The sequence below is a fragment of the Chiloscyllium plagiosum genome, unplaced genomic scaffold, assembly GCF_037043375.1.
Source record: "Chiloscyllium plagiosum isolate Xiang-an unplaced genomic scaffold, Cpla_swu_hap1 HiC_scaffold_6, whole genome shotgun sequence".
NCBI classification, from domain to species: Eukaryota; Metazoa; Chordata; class Chondrichthyes; order Orectolobiformes; family Hemiscylliidae; genus Chiloscyllium; species Chiloscyllium plagiosum.
Window position 1 is genome coordinate 68,074,201 of NW_028270144.1, and position 24,017 is coordinate 68,098,217.

Consider the following 24,017-nt stretch of genomic DNA (forward strand, 5'->3'; position numbering starts at 1 on the left):
AGTCAACCATCTTGGTCTGTAGTGATGCTACCAAGACATTCTTAGTAGGTGGATTTCAAGTCACCTACCAGAGTCCATCCTGTAACCTTTCAGCGCTCAGTGCTTCCTTCAGATGCTGCTCTACACTGAGATATACTAATCCATTAGATGAGGGATAGGATAAGGGAGAGGAGGAAGTCAGAGTTAGTAGGTGACATTCAGCAGCAGTTTCTTTGACAATGTTTGACCTGACATCCCACCAACTTCACAGGTTCCAGAGTTAATATTGCAAACTCCCAGGGGTAGCACTTTCCCAAATGGAAACAACCTTGTCACCACCTCTGGTGGTTCAGACCCGCAGTTGGGAAGGACGTTTCCAGGGATGGTAATGGTGGTGTCTCGGACATTGGCTGATTTTGTGAGTAAGACTGTGACAAGGTGTCACTTGACTTCTCTGTGGAATAGTACTCCCACTTTTGGTACTAGCTGTCATTTGTTAATGTAGACTTTGCATGATTAACAAGGCCTGGTTTACCATGTCATTTCCAGTACTTGCTAGTTACATGATAGTCCATCAGTTTTCATTGCTTTCTTTAGAGCTTGATGCAGCTTGATAGGTCTGAATGGCTCACTAAGTTATTTCAGAGGGAAATTAAGAATAAAGCAGATTGCTATAGGTCTGGAGTCACATGTATTCCAGACCTGGTAAGGTGGCATATTTCCTTTCCCAGTAATAACTTTTGTAATTATCGACAATAGTTTCACAGCTATTAGACCAACTATTAGTTCCAGAGTTACTAATTGAATTCAAGTTTCAGCATCTACGATGGTGGGATTCGAACCCATGTTGCTAGAGCAGTAGTATTAATAGTGTGCCATGTTATCCTGACCTACCTATAATTTGCAATATCTTTCCTTGTACTTGCTTTGTAACTGATTCATTCTGAGGTCCAGTTGATCTGATGAATGGTTTGATATTTGTATTTTAACAGCATTTGCTATAGACATAGTTATCTTTTTTTTGAATGTATGGTTTTATAAATTTGAAATTGCATTTCATTGTTCTAGGTTTGTTCTAATTAACCATGCAAAATAATTAATTTTTCATAAAGAAGACTAAAATTTAATGGCTGATGTTCTGTATCCTGATGAGAGAATATTCTGCAATGAAAATATTTTTCATCTACTTGATTCAATTTCTGATGTCTGTCTTTGAAATATTGTCAGCAACTGCAAGTGTGTATGAACTCTCATTGTAAGGCTTCATGATTTTTATGTTTAATTCATTTCCCTTTTTCTTAACTGAGTATTTCACTTTTACCTTGACAGATATCAGAAATACTTGGACAGAATCATAAGCTATTGTTCAATGAACTTGAAGCAGAGTTCTGTTACTGTCTTTTACCAAAATGGAATTATAATGAAGCTGAACAGAAGAAAGGCAAGTTTGTTACTTTGCACAGCTTGGTTACTGTGCTGAATTTGATTCATATTTATTAATCTATAGAAAGGAGTTTAGTTATCTGTTTTAAGATGGTTTCTCAATTAAGCAGTAATTAATTCTTATTTGAACAGGCTAACTCTATTTCTCTCACTCTTCTTTATTCAATTAGATTGTAATCTGTGAGCTCTGGTGGTTGTTGCCTTATTTGAGAGATAAAAATATTTTTGGCAGTCATGATCATTCACTAGTAACACGGGACAGAATTGTAGAAATTTGGATCTTGCAGAAGTTTATTGCTCATCAGGCAGCGGAGTGACACTAGTTGTAAAAATAAATGTTAGAATTAGCAATTCGAACTATTATTTCAATCTTCTTCTTTCCTCCTCATTCTCCATTCATCGTGAATCCCTATGAAAAGCAACAACAATAATGATACAACAGATGTTGTTGTCTAGTAATGGCACATCAAAGTTATGAATATCTGTGACTTAGTACAGTATGGTGACTGTTCCTGGTCAAAATTACTCAAAAATGTTGGTAGCATGTGGTCTTTATCTGTAATATCACTCAACGTTAGAATTCTCTCTTGAAATTGAAGTGAATGCAAGAACTGCTGAAAAATGCAATTTAGCTTTGAGTACATGATCTACTTGGGAAGGCAACCAAAATGAGTCAGCCTTAAAAACTGAAGATCACAGAAAAGATAAATTTGCATGGTCATTTCATGGCTAACTTTGTTATTGAATGAAATGGTGTGTTGTGGCCATGCCCAGTTATTTAGCTATTTTAACACCAATGCATTTCTTTTAATACAGTGAAGTATTGTTATACAGAGTTACATTAATTAGATATTTTACAGAAACAGCTCACAGTGTTTTATTTAAAAAGCTGCTTTCTTCATTATTTTTGAAGTAGAACATGATTGGAGGAGGTGTATTTTCCCTGTTTCATACAAGTGTGCATTTAGCCACTATTATTATAGCACTTATGTTGATTCTTTTTGTTAGTTGTTTAAAATACATGGATACTTGCCTAAAATGTTCATAATAACAATTTGAAAATATTGTGTGAAATGAAGGCTTGCCCTCTTGTCCCTGAATCGGAAAATATTGAAGTATTTAATAAAACTGTAACAAAGAGCAGACTCTATGCAAATTGTCTTGATTATGATTATAAGCACTTAATAAATTAGCCAAATCTTAGCTGCCTCAAAATCAGGATAATTTAAAAATAATACTTTAGTCTCAATTATGAGAGAATGGGGTGTGCACAAGTAGTGTTTTTATTTTGATGAATGTGCACTAAATGAAGTGCAAGTTTTGATCCTTCATGCAAGATATTTTGTTTTAAGCTTAATTGTTTTCAGCTTTATAATTTTACAATAGAACCTACTCTGCTCAGATTCAAATACTCACTACCTAATACACAAATCCATATTAATGTACATTATTACTAGAATTATTTAACTTTGAAAAACTGGTCACACAAGATTACATGAGAACCAACTTTGTTTCCTTTTTGATGTTCACCATCTTGAAACTCATTTTCAAGAGTTTCTGCTCTTCAAAAGTGCAAGTTTATATAGTGCCCTATATTTGTTAAACTTTTTAAAACAAGCATTTAAGATTCTTTCTTTTAAAACTCAGTTAATCCTGAGGCTAAATAGAGCAATATTATACACAATATTGAGTTTGGACAAAGTGAGGACTGCAGATGCTGGAAATCAGAATCAAGAGCATGGTGCTGGAAAAGCCGAGGAGCAGGAGAATTGACGTTTCAGGCATAAGCCATTCCAGGATGACTCTATTCCACTGAGCTCAGTCCTCTTGCATCATGACATGTTTTGCTTGAACCCAGACACGCAAATGTTTATGATTGCAGTATACATGTGAAAATAACAAATGCTTTAATAATTCAATTCTTCAGTAATCTTTGATGCATGTCATATATTTATGCTGTGGGACCCAAGTTAAATATCACAACATGAAAGTTGGAGATCTTCAGTATATCTCACCTACTCACATCTGCATGTATTTCTTGCATGATGGATCAAGAGGGAACTTGTAAAAAGTCTTCTTATTAATTGTTTTTATGCTGTGCAGAACTGGAAAGAACAGTTTGGGTAGCAAATGATGCAAATTGATGGGATGTTGGCATGAGATATATTTGCAACAAAAGGTAGTACGCATATCAATGATGGATAGATTCCAAGGTAGTCAAAACAGTGAGTAATGATTGTCATTCAGTATTTGCTGAGAGTGAAAAGTGACGTTAGTAGAGCATGGCTGTGCTCCTTTTGGAGTGGGGGAGAATTATATTGAAAGTTTTCTAGTACTGTAACATCCTGAGTTTCCCATGTCAGCTATTTCTGTGATGATGGTGTAAATTCATTCATTCAATGCCAAAAATATGAGTGCATCCATAACCAAGCTATTGAAATAACTGCCAGCTACAAAATCCTTAAAGTGTTTTCATGGTGAGAATTGCTCTAATTAGCGATGCCAACAGACCATTAATGTAAAGTTTCTGAGTGCAGCAAGTGTAAGTATAACTTCTGTCCAAGCTTGAGGGACTATTGGAGACCAATGGATTGCTAGCATGAATTGAGTTTTTCACTGGAATTTAAAACATAAGAATAGAAGAACTAGGAATAGGAGTAGACTATTGAGCCTAATCCAGCATACAATAATATCTTACTTGATTTTAAATGTGAACTCCACTTTTCTACACAGTCTCCCCTTCATTTAATTTGTACTCAAACCTAACAATTTCTGTCTCAAATGTACTCTGCAACTGAGTACCCGCAGCATCGTGGAACGGAAAGTTTCAAAGATTCACAATCTCTAAGTGAAGAGCTTTCTCTTCAACTCCTAAATGTTTAAGTTCTCTTCTTATTTGACAGTGACCGCAAGGTTTACGATTCTCCAGTCAGGAGATTTTTGTTTTAACTCAACATCAACCCTATAAAATCCTGTTCCTATCAGCTCATTATTCATTCTCTGAACTGCAAAGAAATTAGGCCAAGTTCAATCGAGCAATATTTTACATATCCAAATGGAAATCATAATGAAGCTTGGCCAAAAATAAATGTACTTGTTCAACAGCTGGACCCCAGGAAAAACATTGTTCAAGAGATAGCTCCGGTTCTCTGATCTCTTTTCTCAATTCTACAATATTTATTTACACAAGATGGAGGTTTCAAATTATTGCAGTTTTTGCTGTTGATACTTTAACATATCTGTATCAAAGGCCAGTTTAATATCTCGAGTAAAAGGAATAGTATAAATTATGATTGAATAACTTCTTTAAAAAAAGTTCTGTTGTCACATTAGGGTGCATTATTTCTATATCTGTGAATCTGTGAACATGGTAGCGCCATTGCTTTGCATAGGGAAAATGAGATGAAAAGTGTGGCACTGGAAAAGCACAGCAGATCAGGCCATAACCAAGGAGAAGGAGAGTTAATGTTTCAGGCATAAACTCTTCATCAGGCGTATGCGCGAAACGTTGACTGTCCTGCTCCTCGGATGCTGCCTGACCTACTGTGCTTTTCCAGTGCCACGCTTTTTGAATCTGACACTCCAGTATCTGCAATCCTTATTTTCCCTTTGGGGGGATGAGGGGCCATGAAGGGGTTGGAGAGTGGGGCATATCCTGGTATGGGGTATCAGAGCAACTTCTTTGTGTTTGCCATTAAAAAGGTGCCCTTATACAGACTATGGTTCATGACATCTCTGAGGTGCCAGGAACCTTGACTCTTTAAAAGCTTGGCCCTTATCATGAAAATTGTGAAGGGCTAGGATTTGTCTTTCTCCATAATTGAGCATTTTCAGGTTGGGAGTAAAATCTATGGGACTGAAATTGTGATCATCCACAATTTTTAGAGGAATGCCAACTAATTTCCATTCAGTAAAGATCAAGGTCATCATGTGTGCAACTAATGTTCACTAAACTTACCTGCAAGGTTTTGTTATGAATCAGAAGTACCCAAAGGGGTTCCGGCCCAATTTATATTTCTCTGTATACACTAGTGTCAGTTGCTTTCCTTTCAGCATTGTAGTAGTGGCCTAACCTAATTCACTCCGACTATTGTTAGAAACTAAACTAAAACCTTTTGGGTCATAGAGATACTGTACATAATGAAAACACAGAAATTTGAAGCATGTGGCCCACTCTACTGCGACAAAACAATAAAATCACTGATCTTTTAAATGAGATAGGGAAATTATTTTCAGAATCGCTGCTTTCAACCCATGTCAGTACATGATCTCTGTGGGGAATTCTTCCTGACAAGAAAGAAGAAACGGACAAGTAATTATTTTTTTCCACTGACTGAGAGAAATATTACAGTAATCAAACAGCAAATCCCCTACATAACATAAATTTAGGAAATCTGTTGCACTTCCTGGGCTTCACATATTTTTTTTTGTTGTTTTTGATATTTATTAATATAGTCAGTCCTTCTATAACGCAATGGTTGAATTCTTGTGCAATCCTATATTATATAGAAAAATCGTGTTTTAGAAACAGCGCTTAAAGTGTTGGCGATGTAATTATATTACAGTCCATGCATGTTTTAAAAATTCACGCTTTAGAAACAATGCCCCCAATTTGTCAATTGCGTTGCAGTGAATTAGCATTGACAAAACGCATATGTAGGAGAACGACCCATATTTACTTTTAAAAGATGTGTGTGTGTGATTCGGACACTAACCAATTTGTTGTTCATGTGGACTATGTCCATGCATGCCCCAATATATCTATGGTAATGCATTTCAGTTAATATATGTTCTACTAGCATATATTACTTTCATCCAAATAATTCAATTTGACTTGTTAAACACATCCTTTGTTTCTACCTTCGCCATTGTTGCTGATCTCAGTGTTGTGGCTTTTACATTAGCTTTAACTATTACACATTGGTGTTGGTTTACATGTATGTCTCTTGGCCAGTGCATTGTATAAATGATGTGTCACAACAGGCTCTGTTAACTAATTGATGTTATCTAAAGATCTTTTGCAGCAATACTCTTAAAACTCAAAAGAAGAAACGGAGACCTGTATTTTGTTTATGTGGTATATTTGGAGAAACAATGAACTCACACATGCTTAGTTAATTTACTTGTCACAAAGGAAAAATTGCAGCTATAGTTCCTGCACAATTTATAAAAAGACTCAGCATTACTTCCTTAGTCATTTTACAATAATATTTGCACCTCACTTTGCTGTGATCTTCCATTTGTTGCCTTGATTGTCTCTCTGCTGCCTCAGTGGGGCAGTACTGTTCCACTTTGTCTATGCCCTATGCCATTGCTGTGAGAGAGGCAATATTTTAATTCAAAACATGGTTCAAAATATATTTTTCAATAAAACAAGCAAAGAATAACATTCTTTTATACGAATTTAATATTAAAAATATTATTGTACAGATTACAACTAAAAGGCAACTAAGGGGCTGCCAACGTGGTGGAATTGGAGAATATGCAAAGTCTCGCATTTTTTGCATTAAGTTGGAGACCTTTATTTTCACTAAGTTGCAGAAAAGATGGAGTTCAGATCAAGGGGATATGGTGTATCAAGCTAAACCGGCATTAACTGTCTTGATGTCCATATTTGAATGAGTAGTGGTTAGCTGTTGTGTTTAAGGCATTTTTCAACGTCAGCTACGTAAGTCACAGCAATTTGGTTCATCATGAGCCATAAAGTTAATCAAAGGCAAGATGAAGTTCTTGAAAATCCAGACAAAATATCTTCCCCTTTTCTACAAGATTTGGTCCTAGCTACAAGATTTGGCCCTGAAGTTCAATTTTACAAGGGTTTCTTGGTTTAATCAAGTCTTCCCTCAGTGTTAGGAAAGCCACTGTCACCATCATCGTGTCTGGGGTTCAGTTTTTGTGTACATATATGTGTAATTACCTGAGAAGTGGTAATACTCGCTGTATTAAAACAGCTCATCCCATGGGCACAGCTGTTTCTTAAGTGCAGGAATTCACCAACATATTTGAGATGCTATTGTAGTCATGAATCTTTGCTTTTCTAAGGAATCCAGCTGTTTCTTAATGAACAGCTGAGAAAGGTCATTCTCTCAGCACTTCTGGTTCATGATAGCCATGAACACTTGTTCTATTTGTCTTTTATCTCATGTACTAGTTCCACTAGCATTGCAAATGTAGATGTGCATGAAACCATCTCTTCCTGTTAGTCAGTTAATTATCCAGCATTAATTACAACTAGATGTAAAGGACCCTTGACCTGATATGTTTGTTGTAGGACTGATTAACTTTAACGATCTCAGACTGTTCCCATTGTATTTTCATGAGGTTTGCATTTCATTCTCTGATATTGTGATGTAAGATATGTCATTTATTATAATATAATTTAGTTTAGAGTTCAGTTTTTGAACTGATGGTATGTGGGTTTAGGTCTGTGCATGAGAGAGTTTAACAATTAGCTCATCAATATGTTTGGAGCCATGATTTTTTTTTAAACCAGCACATATAATAAGGAAAGCAAGAGTGTTTTCCTGGGATGATAAGAGAGATTTGTTAGTATTGTTAGGGTTTTGTGATTCGACAGAGAAAACATTGCAAAATATTAGTTAATGTTTCGTTTAGAAGAGTTTTAGAAGAATGGACTATGAAAAACAATTTTTCCTTGAGAATGGTATTAGTTCCGAAAAGTTAGGAAATGGATAATTTCACTGTAAGGGTATAACTAAAATCATCAGACCAGAAGTGTATGGTTAGGAGCTTGAAGTGGTTATTTGGAGCTAAAAATAATTTTAGCTCAGTTGTGTGACTAATAAAGAAAAAAGATTCTCAAACTCTCAAGATTAAGATTGAGAAAGAACAGTTAAGTGATACTGATAAATATGATAGAGAAGGGATCTCTTTCTGATACTTGAGTGCTATAAAGTAATGATATTGGGTAGTTGGAATTGCATTTTATCATTTTTGTGAAATCGTTCAAGTTGTCACACATAAATAATTTGGTTGATTCTATTTTATCATCTTTTCAATTTACATAATTAAATTCTGCTTTTTAGAAAAAGCATTCCTGCAACATTGCTTTCTTGTGTTCCACTGAAGGATTACCTTGTTACACAAAAAAAAACTATCAAGCTAGATTTCCAACTGGGATCTCTCTTACCAAATAATAACATCACCTGGGATCACACCAATATGCCTGGTGCTATTTCAGATATGATGGCTCAACACTGCTTATTGAAATAGAATTGGCCACCTGGCTTCATCAGGGGTTTTGGGATATATTGGGCCACAGTGCTGCAAATGGTGCTCAAATCAATAACAAGCAGCCTGTTTTTTGAGCTGTTACATCTGTTTTGAGTCTATCCCATTTAACATGACAATAGTGCCAAAAGAAAATGATTGATTGTTCTCAGTTGAAGTTGGGACTTGTTTTTTCTGAGACTAGACAGGATTGAGGTTCACAAGGAGAAGTTGCTAGTAATTCTGGAAAGTGTGAAAAATAGATAAGTCCCCTGGGCTGGATGGGATTTATTTTAGGATTCTCTGGGAAGCCAGGGAGAGATTACCAAGCCTTTGGCTTTGATCTTTATGTCATCATTATCTACAGGAATAGTGCCAGAAGACTGGAGGATAGCAAATGTTGTCCCCTTGTTCACGAAATGGAGTAGAGACAACCCTGGTAATTATAGACCTGTGAACCTTACTTCGGTTGTAGATAAAGTGTTGGAAAAGGTTTTAAGAGATAAAACATATAATAATCTAGAAAGGAATAAGTTGATTAGGGATAGTCAACATGGCTTTGTGAAGGGTAGGTTGTGACTCACAAAACGTTTTGAGTTCTCTGAGAAGGTGACCAAACAGGTGGATGAGGGTAAAGTGGTTGATGTGATGTCTATTGATTTCAATAAGGTGTTTGATAAGGTTCCCCGTGGTAGGCTATTGCACAAAATACAGAGGCATGGAATTGAGTGTGATTTAGTGGTTTGGATCAGAAATTGGCTAGCTGAAAGAAGACAGAGAGTTGTGGTTGATGGAAAATGTTCATCCTGGAGTTCAGTTACTGGTGGTGTACCACAAGGATCTATTTTGGGGCCATTGCTGTTTGTCATTTTTATAAATGACCTGGATGAATGTGTAGAAGGATGTGTTAGTAAATTTGCAGATGACATTAAGATCGGTGGAGTTGTAGATAGTGCTGAAGGGTGTTGCAGGTTACAGAGGGACATAGATAAGCTGCAGAGCTGGGCTGAGAGGTGGTAAATGAAGTTTAATGTGGAAAAGTGTGAGGTGATTAACTTTGGAAGGAGCAACAGGAATAAAGAGTACTGGGCTAATGGTGAGATTCTTGGTAGTGTAGATGAGCAGAGAGATCTCGGTGTCCATGTACATAGATCCCTGATAGTTGCCAACAGGTTGATAGGGATTGTTAAGAATGCATACAGTGTGTTAGCTTTTATTGGTAGAGGGACTAGGTTTCGGAGCTACAAGGTCATGCTGCAGCTGTGCTAAACTCTGTTGCAATTGAACTTGGAGTATTGCGTACAGTTCTGGTCACTGCATTATAGGAGGGATGTAGAAGCTTTGGAAAGGATTCAAAGGAGATTTACTAGGATATTGCCTGATATAGAGAGAAGGTCTTATGAGAAAAGGCTGAGGGACTTGAGGCTGTTTTCATTAGAGAGAAGCAGGTTGATAGGTGGCTTAGTTGAGACATATAAGATAATCAGAGGGTTAGATAGGGTGGACAGTGTGAGCCTTTTTCCTCAGATTGGGATGGATAGCATGAGGGGACATAGCTTTAAATTGAGGGACAATAGGTAGAGGACAGATGTCAGAGGTAGTATCTTGACTCAGAGAATAGTAGGGGAATGGAACGCCCTGCCTGCAACAGTAGTGGACTTGCCAACTTTAAGGACATTTAAATGGTCATTGGATAACATTTAGATGAAAATGCATTGGTGTATGTTAGATGGGCTTCAGCTTGGCCCCACAGGTCTGCGCAACATTGAGGGCCAAAGGACCTGTACTGCGCTGTAATGTTCTATGTTCTATGTTCAGTGATCATGAAAAATGCATGCATCATTTTAAGAGGTTAAGTGCAACTAGAGTATTCCCACTCATTCAAAAGGTGTGGTGCTGGAAAAGCACAGCTGGTCACGTAACATTCAAGGAGCAGGAGAATCGATGTTTCGGGCTAAAGCCCTTCATCAGGAATGTGGTGGGGTGAATGGGGCTGAGAGATAAATAGGAGAGTGGGGGTGGGGCTGCGGCAAGGTAGCTGGGAAGATGATATGTGGACGGAGGTGGGGGGGGGGGGTGATAGGTCAGAGGGAAGGGTGGAGCAGATACGTGAGAAGGAAGATGGACAGATAGGACAGTCAAAGAGGGCAGTACTGAGTTGGAGGCTTGGGTCTGGGATGAGGAGACGAGGAAACTGGTTAAATCTACATGGATGCCATGTGGTTGGAGGGTCTCAAGGCAGACAATGAGGTCAACAAATGCCCTCTAGCACATATCCTCCACTTCCCGCACTTCTCCTTTGAACCACACCCTTCAAACAGCAACAAGGATAGAACCCCCCCCCCCCATCCTCACTTTCTACCACACTAATCCCCAGATACAACGCATTATCCTCTGCCATTTCCTCCACCTACAATCAGACCCTACCACTAGAGATATATTCCCCTCCCCACCCATATCAGCATTCCACAGAGATCATTCACTCTGTGACTCCCTTATTATGTCCACCCCCCACCAACACCACCAATGCACCTTCCACTCGTGAAACCTTACCTTGCACCTACACCTCCCCCCTCACCTCCATCCAAAGCCCCAAAGGATCCTTCCACATCCAGTAGAGATGTTCCTGCACATCCAAACTGTGTCCATTGCTCTCAATGTGGTCTCTGCTACATTGGGGAGCTAGAACACCAACTCACAGAACATTTCAGGGAACATCTCTGGGACACATGCATCAAACAACCTCACTGCCCTGCAGCCAACCACTTCAACTCCCCCGCCCGCAAGGACATGCAAGTCCCGGGTCTCCTCTACCACCAAATCCAAGCCACCCGACACCTGGAGGAAGAATGCCTCATCTTCCACTTAGGGACCCTACAATCACACAGCATCAATGTAGATTTCACCAGTTTTCTCATCTTCCCTCCCCCCATCTCAGAACCAACCCTCCAACTTAGCACCACCCTCTTGAACTGCCCTACCTGTCCAGCTTCCTTATCAGTTATCTGCTCCACCCTCCCCTCCAATCTATCACCATCACCCCCATCTCCACCTATTTATCACCTTTCCAGCTCCTTCCCCCAGCCTCATCCCCACCCTCCTACTTATCTCTCAGCCCCCTTACCCCCATCACATTCCTGATGAAGGGCTTATGCCTGAAACATTGATTTTCCTGCTTCTCTGATGCTGTCTGACCTGCTGTGCTTTTGCAGCATCACACATTCCGACTCTGATCTTCAGTGTTTGTAGTCCTCACTTTCTCCTATTCCGTCTTGTTGGGCGTTTCACTTACTGCTGCAGGATCAGTCACCCTGCCATCTGTTTTAAGCTTTAGTGGCTGAGGTGTTAATGAGCCACTTTTGATGATGGACAAAGAATACTTCCGCCCAAAATGCATTCTGTGCCCTGACAATAACCTTTGCTCCCTTTCAAGTGATACTTACCATGGCAGAATACTGGCTAGGGGTCTAAGGGAAATGGTAGATGACATTCAGCAGGAGGTTTTCCTGTGTTTGTAAGATATCAGATACTCAAATAATATCCCTGGACCCTCATTTGATCTATTTGTTGTCTCCATCACTGAACTGCAGTTTCAATACCAGGGGTTATCATTTTTAAAGTAGCATTTGTTTTGATGGTATGGGAAGTAGATTTAATGATTTTTCATCCTGGGATGAACTCGGGAGAAGAGCTGTATTTTTTCCATAAGACTGTAAGTCGTTTGAGCAGAAGCAGACTATCAAGTCAGTTCTGCCATTCAGTGAGATCATGGCTGATCTGGTAATCCTCAATTCCACTGTCCTGTCTTTTTCCTATAACCCATTTCTCATTTTTCAACTTATTTCCTGTGATGAAAAATAAGCAAATCTTGCTATTAAAAGTGAAGTTGTCATCCCTGGACCACCAAAGAGAAAATTCAGACATTCTGGAGAAAATCTTGAACTTAGATTTTGGTCTGTGATCTTAATAGAAGATCCTTTGTGACCATCACTGAAATACTTCCCATCCTATCTCTTTTGTCTTTGTTGGGTTCAATCCAGGTCAGAAAACTAGAAGCAGTTTTACTCCAGTGATGAACTTCATTTTACAAAAGTATCCACCACGACCTTTCAAACCCTGTATCGTTTCACCAGATATTTCAGGTCATTTGAATTAATCTTTAATCCCAGTAACATATTTTCAGCCACTGAGATTCTGCAGCATGCCACAAGGCTCTGTCAGCACTGTGCTGGTGATGCACTGCAGTGGTGTTAACATGTTAAATGGCACTCAGAGTTCAACTCAATACCAGAAAAGAAGTAAGTAATATTACAGGAGTATAAAATTGAGAGTTTGGTTATTTCTCCTGAAATGCTTATGAAACAGTGATAAAATTGAGAATAGGCGATTTAGCCCATTGAGCCCGCTCCACCATTCAAGAAAGTTATGGCTCACCTTCCGCATTCAATTCAACTTTCCATACCAAGTCCATATGCTTTAATTTTTCTAATTGTTTTTATACCCAAAAATGTATCAAGTGCTGTCTTGAAACTACTGATAATTTAGGTGTATCCACTGCTCCCTAGAATAGAGAATTCCAAAGATTCATAACCTATTGGCTGAAGGAATCCCTTGTCATCACATCCCTAGAAATGCACACCCTACTTCTGAGATTCTGAAACTGTTCTTGATTATTGATTTAAGAGAGATATTTTTTGTCATATCTACCCTCTTAAACTACTAGGCACATGCAATAAATTTTGACCCAGTCAACAACCATCTACATCCTATGTAATCCCAACCAATGTAAGAATATGAATCTATCATTTTGAAGTATGAGTGAATTAAAAAGGCCCCCTAAAAATTTACAGTTCAATTACCTTTCCTCTCATTCTTCTAAACCTAAAAGAATTTGGCCAAGAACAAGTCTGAAGAACATTTCTAAGGAACATTTTTTTGGGGAAAGAGATTGATATTAGTAAAAGTACTGTCAGCCATGAATCAGTTGGGGGCACTCTTGCTTCTCACGTTCTTGGTTTAAATTTCATTGCAGAGAGGGTTCAGACCATGTAGCACTTCTATCTCTGCATTTTAGTTGTTCCAGTATTGGTGACCGTACCTTCAGATGTCGAACTCTGCAACCCCCTCCTTAAATATCTCCATCTTGACTTCATTTTCCTTCTTTGAGGTACTTCCTAGAAACAAACATTTTGGCCAAGCTATTGATCATCTGCCCTATTATCACCTTGGGAGGTTCACAGACAACTTCAGATTTACCATGCTTTTGTTTCTCACTTGAAGACATTTGTCACATTAAAAGCACAATGAAAATACAAGTAAATATTGCTACAAATTGTACTGAATCCATGAGATAAGCTATATATTAACCAAGCCGATTAAAGACTCTATCTGAACTTCACATGAAAGACAATGGCTTTCATTTTTTTTTAAACTATTGGGTGTGGTGAAAATTAAGAAATGGCGTACACTGAATCATTTCAGTTGTCTGACTTTGTGTATCAGCCAACTTTTAAAACACAGAACATATGCTGTCAATGATAGAGAAAATAGAATCATAGAATTTTACAGTTTGACCCATTGTGCCTGGCTCCGAAAGAGTTATCCAGTTAGTCCCACTCTCCATTCCTATCTCCATAGCCCTCTAACTTCATTGCTTTCAAATATATACCCAGCTTCTTTCTTTAAAACTTCTTATGGAATCCGCCTCCACCATTCTCCCAGACACTGCATTCCAAATCCTAACAACTCTCTGGAAAAAGACATTTCTCCTCATCTCATTGTGAGCTGTCTTCCTAACAATCTTGAAATTAGGACCTCCTAGTTACTAACATACCAACTAGTGGAAACAGAATATCCTTCTTTACCTTGTCAAAATTGTTCATAATTTTGAATACCTCAATAAGGTCACCTCTTAATCTTCTCAGTTCCAAGGAGAATAACCCCAATCACACTAATTTTTACTTGTATCTAAAATCCTTCATTCCTGATATTATTCTTGTAAATTCCCTTTGAATTCTCTCCAGGGCTTTAACATACTTCCTTAAATAAAATGCCCAGAACTAAACACTATTCCAAATGTGATCTGAGCAATGATTTGTTGAGGTGTAGCATCACAAGCCATCTTAACAAGTGTTTGAACTTGCCTGGCCACCTTCAGAGAATTATGCATTTGAACTTCATGGTCTATCTGTTCCTGTGCTCTCCTCAAAGTTGTACCATTGAGCCTGTATTGTTTCTGTGTTTCTTTGACCAATATCCATTACCTCACATTTCTCTGCATTGAAATTCATCTGCTAGATGTCTGCCCATTTGACCAACTTGTCAACATCTCTGTAAAGTTGCTCAGCACCATCCTCACATTTCGCTTTTCTCCCTAGCCTAGTATCATCTGTAAACTTAGAGATTTTGCCTCAAAACCCATCTCCAAATCCATTGTATAAATCAGAAAAAGGAAGGGTCCAAACACCGATCCCTGGGAAACATCACTTTCAATTGAACTCCAATCTGAGAAATGTCAATCTATACCTATCCTCGTTCCCATCTTTGAACCAACTTCTAATCCATGCTGCCAAGGACCTATCAATTCCAAATATTTCTAATTTGTTAGCCAACCTGACTAGTGCACCATATCAATTGCTTTCTGGAAGTCCAAATATACAATGCAGCCTGCTCTATGTTGGGCAGACCAATGGAGACAAGGTGGCCACTTTGCAAGACAGCACCTCTCAGACTGCAAGTATGACCTTAACCTTCTGGTTGCTTGCCATTTTAATAAACCTCTTCATGCTCATGTTTATTTGTCCTAGTCATTGTAATGGACCAGAACAAACCACTCAAAATACATTAAGAGATAACCTAGATTCTAACTTTTACCTTATTTAAAGGCAAGTGTAAAGGCACTGTGCTCTAGATGTGATTTTGATTCATCAAATTACTAGGCTTTAAGCAAAACACACTTTATTGTTACACCACCACACCAAAGTACAAACAAATTTTTTTAAAATGGCATAACATAAGGTCTACTGAAATATGTAAAATATTATTTAACTACCACTCCTCAACTGTTTCAATATAACAATATCCCATAAATGCACCTTTTGGCAAAGGCAATTTCAGCAAAACAAGATTTCCCTCTCTTGTGATCTCCTCCAGTCCAGGAGAAGGGAAAAACAAAGAATGAATCTCGCAACAGAGAGAGAGCTGTATCCAACAGCTTCAACTCCAAAAACCACAACTTCAGCTGAAAGCAAAACTAAAACCTCGGGCCGATGTGATCCTGACTCTACATACTCTTGTTTCTTTTGTCTAATTTAAAAAGACACATTCTGCGTTCCATGGAGCTGACAGCTTGCCCCCAGTTTGACAACACCTGTCCTCAAGAGAACTCGGACAGAACAAATCCCTCTTAAAGGCACATCTTGTCATCATGCCGTGGTGTTCCTCCAAAGCCCAAAACGAGTTGGAGGACAAACATGCTATTTTCTACTTAGATACTTTATATTCCAAGGACAAAATGTGAATTCACGCATTCATTGAATTTGTTGAATTTACATTTTATGCCCTTGGGATACAAAGTATGAATTCTTCTCTTATTTTCTCCTCCCTCACCTGGTATCTATATTTTTATTTTTATATTTTGCTTTCCTCTCCCTATAATATTTCTCTAACCTTGCCTTCTGTTCCATTTGCTCCTCTCCACTTTTCAACAGCATAAAACCTATCACCATTTCACCCCTCCAGCTTCAATGTAGAGTTATTTTGGACTTGAAATGTCAATTGCTTCCCTCTTAGATGCTGCCACTCCTGGAGCTTTTCCAGGATTTTCTCTTGGCTTCATACTGATTTTCCTCTTCAGTTTGCCTATGACTGTTTAATATTTTGTGTTAAGATGAGTATTAAGTTTCTGTTACGGCCACCAGCATCTTGAGAACTGATATCCACAAGGGTTTTAAAGTGTATTTTGTTCTTTGGGTATTTTGGGCTGTGGGTGCTGCTGACAAGACAACAGTTATTACCCACTTGATGAGAATAGTGGACTTGTTTCCTTCTCTCAAGCAATTTGATTTTTATATTAGTTTTTTTGTAATTCACTGTAACTGATGTATTGCTCTATTTAACTAAAATCAACTATAGTCAGACTTGAGGGAAAGTGAGGACTGCAGATGCTGGAGATCAGAGCTGAAAATATGTTGCTGGAAAAGTGCAGCAGGTCAGGCAGCATCCATGGAGCAGGAGAGTCGACGTTTCAGGCATGAGCCTTCTTTCCTGAAAATTGTCTTTCACCTTAAAAATGTACCCTCTTCTCATTGACCCGTCAAGTTAAGTGAACAGCTACTGTTTATCCATTGTTTATGCCCCTCAGAACTTAGACATTTCTATCATGTCTCCCTTCAACCTTCTCTGTTCCAAAGAAAACAACCCAAGCTTATCCAGCCTCGCTTTGTAGCTAAAATGCTCTTTCGGGGCAATATCCTAGTGAATATCCTTTACACTTCCTCCAGTGCAATCACATACATCCTCTGATAATGTGACCAGAACTGCACACAGCTGTGGCCTAACCAAAGCTCCATACGTAAGTACCTTTGTAAATGAGAGGCATAAAGGAAAGTTAAAACAGCACCCTAAACTGTTGTTGTAATTCCTGATATTGTGAATCAACAATATTTGCTTCATGCCTCAAAAGTTTTTGTTTGGTCAGAATATATCCATCCTACCTGCTTTCAGAAGAATCGCCTGGGATGAACAGATTAAAAGTATTGGAACATGTAATTTCGCAAGAAAAGTTAAGAATTTGTTCAGATTTTGGTGCTGTTTTCTATTTTGTGAGCAAATAAATATTTTGAGGAAATGTTTTGGAGGTTCAAACCTGCACTGTGAATATGCTGCACAGTTCCCATGCTGCTTTCTGTGGCCTTGTTGACAAGGCTCAACCTATTGTGCTAAACCTGAAATGAAGGGTGGTTCGAATGAGAAAGAAGATTGTGATGCAAACAAACAAGACTGCCTGAGCACTTAAGTTACAGCCTCTAGTGTGAGAGTTTGTTTGATATCGATAGTAGACTGCTTCCTATTTTCGTACTGAAACATGTGTGAAAGAAACTAATAGAGTGAAGGCCTGTGACCAGTGGAGTGCCACAAGGATCGGTGCTGGGTCCACTATTTTTCATCATTTATATAAATGATTTGGATGTGAGCATAAGAAGTATAGTTCGTAAGTTTACAGATGACACCAAAATTGGAGGTATAGTGGATAGCGAAGAAGGTTACCTCAGATTACAACAGGATCTTGATCAGTTGGGCCACTGGACTGAGAAGTGGCAGATAGAGTTTAATTCAGATAAATGCGTGGCGTTGCATTTTGGGAAAACAAGTCTGAGCAGGACTTGCACACTTAATGGTAAGGTCCGAGGGAGTGCAGGTTCATAGCTCCTTCAAAGTGGAGCTGCAGGTAGATAGGGTAGTGAAGAAGGCATTTGGTATGCTTTCCTTTATTGGTCAGAGTATTGAGTACAGGAGTTGGGAGGTCATGTTGTGGCTGTACAAGACATTGGTTAAGCCACTGTTGGAATATTGCGTGCAATTCTGGTCTCCTTCCTATCAAAAATATGTTGTGAAACTTGAAAGGATTCAGAAAAGAGTTACAAGGATGTTGCCAGGGTTGGAGGATTTGAGCTATAGGCAGAGGCTGAACAGGCTGGGGCTGTTTTCCCTGGAGCGCGGAGGCTGATGAGTGACCTTATAGAGGATTATAAAATCATGAGGCACACGAATAGGATAAATAGACAAATTCTTTTGCTTGAGGTGAGGGTGCCAAGAACGAGAAGGCAGAGGTTTAGGGTGAGAGGGGAAAGATATAAAAGAGACCTAAGAGAGTGGTACATGTGTGGAATGAACTGCCAAAGGAAATGTTGGATGCTAGTACAATTGCAATATGTAAGAGGCATTTGGATGGGTATATGAATAGGAAGGGTTTGGAGGGATGTGGGCCAGGTGCTGGCAAGTGGAACTGGATTGGGTTGAGATATCTGGTCAGAATGGACAGTTTGGACCGAAGAGTCTGTTTCCTTGCTGTACGTCTTTATGACAACATCCATTGGCACTACCCTCATCCACTGCCTATGACCACCTTGTCAAAGAATTCAATTAAATTTGTCAGACATGAACTGCCTTTGACAAAGCTAAGCTTACTGCAGAGCGGAGGTTGAAAGGGTTGAGAGCGTCAAGTTCCTGGGAGTGACAATAACCGACAACCTCTCCTGGACCTTTCACATAGATGCAACGGTCGGCAGAAGTAGGCACAAAATGCCTCTTCTTCCTCAGGCAGCTTAGGAAATTCAGCATGTCCATAAGGACCCTCACCAACTTTTGCAGATGCACCATAGAAAGCATGCTATCTGGGTGCATAACAGCCTGGTACAGCAACTGCTCTGACCGTAAGAGACTACAGAAGGTAATGTGCACAGCCCAGATAATTACGGAAGCCAACTTTCCATCCATGGACTCCATTTACACTTTTCATTGCCATGAAAATGTTGCCAACATCATCAAAAACCCCTCTCACCCCATTAATCCTTTCCTATAACCTCTTCCATCAAGCAGAAGATTCAGAAGCTTGAACATATGCGTTAACAGATTCAAGAACAGCTCCTTCCCTGCCATTCATAGACTGCTGAATGGACTCTCTAACTTAAAATGATGTTGATCTTGTTGATGATGATATTGCTTCACCCACCTCCTGTGCAGTGTAACCTGTGTGTCTCACTCTGTCCAAGCACCCTATGATCTGTATTTCTTTGCTTACTATGATTTGCCTGTGTTCTCACAAACAAAACTTCTCACTGTACTTAGGTACATGTTCAATTAATCAAATCAGATTGAATGACTGTCTAGTGTTAACTTATATTTCTCTAAGTGTGTATCTCATATTATTGCCTCTATCGGTTTTCCCACTATTGATGTCAATATTGGATGTGAGTTTGGACTGGCAGGCACTTAGAAACTGGAAAATTGTGAAATAAACAATGGAAGAATATAAATCTACAATTTTGAATAGTAACTGCAGAACTCTGAAGTTGAATTGCGCTGGGATTGACAGGACTATGCATTCTTTCAGTTTTGACTGCAATTTGTCGATCAGGCTATACTGCCTCATATCAGCTCAGTCTGGGTTTTTTTCTATGTCACATTTCCATGCCTCATTTGGTATCGAATCCCTTCTCTTGAGATCACCAACATCCCATATGCCAATCTTCAGTTCAAGAAAGACCTGAAGGCACTGGACACGACATCTTAAAAATAGTCAGACAATTGTACTGAAAACCCATGCTCCAGAATTAGCCATACCCTCAAACCAACCTGTCCCAGCACTGTTACAACACTGACAACCAGCTGGCACTGTGGCATATTGGTCAGTAATGCCCCTGCCCATAGTGCTGTTAAACGTTCAGCAATCGCCTATTACTGATGGTCAATTTAGGTTTTGCTGTAACCACTCAGCATTTGATCTCATTACAATTGTGGACAAAAACGCTAAACTCAAGAGGTAGCCAAATCAATGGGAATCTGGAAAATGTCTTTCTGTAGTGGAATTTTTTAGATTAGATTTCCTACAGTGTGGAAAAAGGCTTATTGGCCCCACCAGCAAGTAGCCCATCCAGACCCATTTCCCTCTGACTAACGCACCCGATCCAATAGGCAATTTGACATGGCCAATCACTTGACTGGCACATGTGGTGTAAAATTATGTCCCAATACATGTGTGAATCATAATGTAACACATGTATTGGGCCAAGCAGTGGAATGTGGTGAAACGGTTAAAAAATTATGTCCCAATACATGTGTGAATCTAACCGGAATGGAGGTGTTGCTTAGTCCCGTGTGAATCTTATTACACACCTCCCCGTGTGAATCTTCTTATCTGTATGTAACCAGAATGGAATGTGTTTTTTAGCCTTGCTCTGCTGTTCACATGAATGTTTATATCTGGAAAAGAGTATATCAGCTGGAAAAGTCTCCAGTTCGGGGAGTCTGCTCCGGGGTTACGTTTAACCGCCGAGCGTGGGTTGTTGGCAACTGCTCTACGAGAACTGACGGCTCCCAGTTCCGGTAACATGTAGAGTGAGTATAAGCCAGACCCGTTGGTTGTGGCGACGCTGCGGGGAATAAAATGCTCATATTCTAGCAGACTCGCCTCTTGGTCGTTTGTTCTGTGTCAGACTACTCTCCTACGAACCTGACCTTGAGAATTTTTTAAAACAGCACATCGTTGGATTGTGGGAGGAAATTAGAGGACCCCCACACAGACATGGGAAGAATGTGCAAACTCCACACAAACAGTCGCCTGAGGCTGGAATTGAATCTGGGTCCCTGGAGTTGTGAGACTGCAGTGTTAACTGCTGAGCCACTGTGCCACTCTAGTTGTGGTGCTTGTGTGTTTTGGTGGTAAATCATCTCAGCTCCAGGTCACCTCAGAATAGGTTCCTCAGGGTGTAGTGCTCTAGGTCCAACTATTTTCATCTACTTCATCAGTGACTTTATCTCTAATATAATTTCAAAAATTGGGGTTGTTCACTGATTGCATGTTCACCATTCATAACTCTCAAAGACTGAAGCAATGATAAAGACTTAGATTATATCCAGGCCTGGGCAGATAACTGGCAAGTAACATTTATGCATCACAAGTGCCAGACAATGACCATCTCGAGAAAGAGAGATTGTAACCTTTGCTTTTAAACTCCTTTGGCTTCACTGCCACAGGATCCCCTATCTGGACCAGCCATATACATACCATGGCTACAGTAGCAGGTAGAGGGTGGGGAATACCTGTCTACCACCTACAAAGGCATATTTCAGGAGTGTGGTAGAATACTGTCCAGTTACCTGGATAAGTAAAGTTCCAATAATGTCCAAGAAGCTTGACATCATCCAGAACAAAACAGCTGGTGATTAGTACCCTATTTATCATCTTCAACATTCATTCCCTGCGTCACCAATGTGTAGTGGCAGCACTGTGTACCATCTACATCATGTGATGCTGTAACTCAAAAAGGGTCTCTGGTCAAGTAGCCAGAGGTCCAACATTGGATATTCTAAATTGACCCACAGCTGGAGAAATCAGATCCAATAGAAAATTGCTGAAAATGTGTTGCTGGAGAAGCGCAGCAGGTCAGGCAGCATCCAAGGAACAGGAGAATCGACATTTCGGGCATAAGCCCTCCTTCATTCCTGAAGAAGGGCTTATGCCCGAAAGGTCAATTCTCCTGTTCCTTGGATGCTGCCTGACCTGCTGCGCTTTTCCAGCAACACATTTTCAGCTCTGATCTCCAGCATCTGCAGTCCTCACTTTCTCCCCAATAGAAAATTGACCAAATTAAATTAAACAGCAGCTGTCAGCTATAGAGAACAATGGAAACCAAGGCAAAAGAGGTCACAAGTGTTCAGAGGAACCAATTATAATCTGTTGATCAGACTTTCTGGCACCTTGACCTCCAGTCAGCCTCTCAGGATGTGCATTTTATACTTGCCTGGTGTGGCAAAAAGTGAAGGGTATTGATACAACCCAGTGGATGCTTAGAACCTTGTTCATTACCACTTTGGCCAAAGGCCACAGGACATTCTGGAAAGACTGGGGTAAGAGGAGAATAACAATACACGTCTAGAAGCCACCCTTCATTGAGACTCGCAGCAAGCCTCATAGTGGGAGATTGTGTGTCAACCCAAAAATAACCAGGCAAAGATCTGCCCTGACCTGCAAGACCTAAATTCAGGGAAGACAGCCAGGCCCGTGTCAAAGAGGAAGGAGATTTCAATAGTCCAGCTAAAATACATGAATTGTAGAGGATAATACAAATTCTTGGACAGACAGGGCATAAATATTGAAGGAATTTGGGAAATGCTCACATTGTGTTTTTGATAAGGACTATTTTGTTAATAAAACTGAGTTGAACCGCAAACTGAATTCTATGTTGCTTTGTTTACCTCATCAACAACAGTACTTACGTTAAGTGTTTCTAATACAAACACAGCTCAAAGTGTCAAAAGTGTGGACAACTGGTCCTTGAAAATCACATTATAAAACTGTGGCCTCCATCACATAGGAGTACAAGGGTAGCAGATACATGGGAACACTACCAACAGAAACTTCTCCATTGAGCCAAGAACCATCCAGATTTGGAAGTATATCTGTGCCTTCACTGTTATAGCCTCAAAGTCCTGGACTCTCTCTGCTAATAATATGAGGTGTTTCTAAATTCTGCGGACTGGTGCAGTTCAAGAAGGCATTCCACCACCACTTCCTCAAGGATAATTATGGATGTACAATAAATGTTGCATGGGCCAAAGATGCCAACACATTGTAAAAATAGGATCTGAGCACTCGGTCTGTAAAGTGGGGCAAGCTATCAGACACCTCCAATTTATGTCTCCTCCTCTTCTTTAGCACACCGATCTCCATTATTTCATGTTTTCAGATGAGCCAGTGAAATGGACTGTCCTGCCTCTGGGTCCCTTTCTATTCCCAGATTGTGTAACAATGTGGCAGTTTTGTTTTCAGAGACAGATTAAGATATTTTTTTTAAATGGAAATTGGCAAATGTCTTTTTTAATATAATGCTAATTGGTGGAATTTTCAGAGCTTCATGCCTTGGTGTGAGGATAAATATTTCTAATCAACCTGTTCAGACCAATGGAGGAGGTAGGACTTTTCTTGGGCTTCCTGGGCTAGATGCAGGAACAGTAACACTGTGTCATACGAGTACCTTTTATATGAGGATCTGCTTTATCTGATTATAAAGTGTGATCTGATTGATGTAGCTGGAAAGATTGAAAAAAAAACCAACAGAATATTAAGCATATAATTCTAATAAATGCTGCAGTGCTATAATTTTGGTAGGCTGTTAAATTTTAAAGATTTTGAAACACCCAGAAATTGACTGATTGACTAATTTTGGGTGGGTTGCTCTTCGGAGGGTCAGTGTGTTCTTGTTGGGCTGAAGGGCCTGTTTCCACACTGTAGGGAATCTAATCTTAAAAAAAAGCCAAGGCACAAGATTTAACCTTGTTAAACAAAATCAAACTTTACTAAAGCAAGCACCAAAACCTTAACATTATAGTTTGACAAAAATATGTGAGTTCAGTCTTCCCTTTACTTCCTATTTCAACCCAAGACTTCACTTAGACTACAAGCTGTTGAGTGTTGAGTATGAGTTGAGGCTCCAAATTGAGCAACAGCTACTGTCTCCGTTCCATGTCTTGAATAATTTAACTGAGGCAAGCTTGCATCTTAAGCAGAGAAAGTACGAGCACTTTTCTTTTTAGCTTTCTGGTCTCAATCTGTTCTAAAGCTCAACAGTCTGTTTCAGTGAACA

The 24,017-nt window shown here is 39.4% G+C and overlaps 1 protein-coding gene across 11 annotated transcripts in view; it reads left to right on the plus strand.

Moving 5' to 3' along the window:
* tenm4 (teneurin transmembrane protein 4) overlaps positions 1-24,017 on the plus strand; it is a 2,250,110-nt gene that overhangs the window by 892,022 nt on the left and 1,334,071 nt on the right. For 10 of the 11 annotated variants that reach the window (XM_087988070.1, XM_087988077.1, XM_087988076.1 and 7 more), the window contains one exon: positions 1,309-1,420. The exons of the other annotated variant lie outside the window; for it this stretch is intronic. The gene's annotated coding sequence lies outside the window, so the exon portion shown is untranslated. The remainder of the gene's footprint in view (positions 1-1,308; positions 1,421-24,017) is intronic. 11 annotated transcript variants of the gene reach the window in all.